This window comes from Delphinapterus leucas, chromosome 8, assembly GCF_059928025.1.
Source record: "Delphinapterus leucas isolate spDelLeu-1000000601 "Yukka" chromosome 8, BTC_Dleu_Yukka2, whole genome shotgun sequence".
Classification (NCBI taxonomy): domain Eukaryota; kingdom Metazoa; phylum Chordata; class Mammalia; order Artiodactyla; family Monodontidae; genus Delphinapterus; species Delphinapterus leucas.
Window position 1 is genome coordinate 6,598,602 of NC_143136.1, and position 2,323 is coordinate 6,600,924.

A 2,323-nucleotide genomic window follows, 5' to 3' on the forward strand; every position below is an offset into this window, starting at 1 on the left:
TTGCTCCTTTTCATTTTTCCCCAGCAAAAACTTTCCTGCCACGTGAGGGTAAATTTCACAGGATCACCACATGGTGAAACATTGTGCCGAGAACACAGAATTCAGAACTTAAAGGAAGTTAATAAGGGACCCACAGGTACGAGGCTAACATCGGTGGGTCAGGGCTGCTTGCCAGGCTCGGGTCTAAGTATACTGCAGGGTCAGGATATGAACCCGGGCAAGCTGGTTCAAGTTTATGCTCTCAACCACTCGCCTGCCCCTGCATGTGTTCCCTCTGCCTCAAACAAGCCCCACCTGTCCTGCATCAAACCTCTTTATCGCTCTGCTTGTTCTGGGGGTCCCTCCTGCCCCCTCCCCCAGAGCTAGGTTGGGAGCCCCTCGTATCTGCCCCCTGGACCCCTGTACTACAGCCCCGGTCATCACCCAAGACTCAGGACTCCCTGCAGACAGTAAGATCCCCGGGGACAGGGTTAGGGTGATATCCAAGCATGGTGAGGCACACAGTGTATGTGTCTGAGTGCACAAATTAATGCAATGGTGAAAAAGACCTGGTCTTTGCCCTACAAGAGCTCTAATCCAGTGGGAGGACAGATCCCTACAGGATGACCATGACACCTTATGGACAGGCTGCAAGGGCTGCAGTCAAGTTTATAAATCAGGTTCCAAACTCACATGGGGAAGGACTGGTGACCTCTGCCTGGGGTGCAAGAAAAGGGCAGGATGGTGCTTAATTGGGGATGAGTCATATTTTAACAGCCAAGAAGGGAGAAGGAGAAACACTAATGAGGAAACCACACGGAGCGTGGTGACTAATTCAATCCAACCACACAGGTGCCTGATTGAGCTCCAGCAATAGACCAGGCATCATCTAGATGCAGTGCGCCAAACAAACTGGGAACACAAAGCCCTTCCCTCCCGAATGTCACAGAGAGGGAGGGAGGGAGACCCAAAGCAGACCATGGCGGGAACTGTTAACCACACATGCCCGGCCAGGGTGCCCAGCCAGGCAGGAGATCAGTGAGGGAGGTGTTCATCATCCAGCTCTGGGCTGCTGGAGGGGGATGGGGCTGGCCAGGGCCCGTGGCCTCGAGAAGTCCCTCTCTAGCACACAGGTGACCCACAGACGTCCTCATCTTCTGCACAGCCAGGAGGTAGAAGAGTTGGGAAGCTCTCTTAGGACAGAGCTGCCCTGGAAGCGGAGGATCAGGCAGGCTTTCTGAAGAGGGTGATTCCCAAGTTGGGCCCTGAGGATAGAGTAAGAGTTCACCAGAAAGCAAGGTGGAGGAGATTTTGAACAAAGCAGCAGCTAAGAGTGGTGACAGTAAAGAGTGCTAACCTTCACTGAGCAGCTAGGAAGTGCCAGCCAGGACCTTAGCACCTCTTATCTCATTTAATCCTCCCACCCCTCTGAGGGGAAGGAGTCATTTTACAGATGAGTAAATTGAGGCACAGAGAGTTTAATAACCTTCCCAAAGTCACACAGCCAGCAAGCAGTGAAACTGGGATTCACAGCAAGGTAAATGTGTCCTGTATTTCCAAACTATGGCACTCCACTGCTACCCATTAGAAGACCCATTAAGGCACATGACAAAAGAGGTGAAAAAATCCAGGGGGAAGGCAGGACCACATAAGCAGTGTGGCTCTCCTGGGATGCAGAAAGCTGTGCAGCCAGTGGTAAGAAACGGGCTGGGAGGAGGACACGGCATTCAGCTCAGAACAGGACAGCCACATGGACTTTAGGGACAAGGCAGGGAGGTCACGTCATGTGTCTGCAGAGGTGGATGAGGGGCAGGCTGCCTATGTCATAAGCTCCCTTTTAGGGACTTGGGCAGAAATTAAATGCGGAGCCACTGAAGACTCATGAGCAGGGGACAGGATGCTCCATGAGGAGGATCAAGAAGATACCTCTCAGGCAGTGCCGAGAATCAGGAGGAGACGTGAGGGCAATGATGGAGACAGGTGTTGGAAGGGTACTGCTGTGGTCCAGTGTGACAGGAGCCCGAGGCATGACGTGCTCTGTAGTCCAAATGACCATGTGTGCTCTGTCTGCTGCCGTGATTGCTTCCTGGTTTGTATATTTCTTTCCTGACGATTGGTGCCCTCCCAGGGAGGGGCTCCCAAGAACTGCGCCCTGCACACCCCTTAACACGCCCCTCCTAGCCTGCACCTTTTTGCTGTGTCCCATCTCAATAAATCTGCCTCAGCTTTCCCCCAAGCAACTTCAGACACCTCAGCCCTGCGTGTGCACATCAATTAGCGACCCGCTTTAGACACTTGGGCCTCACTCTCTACCCCAGGGAACTTCTCAAGGCACTTATCAGTT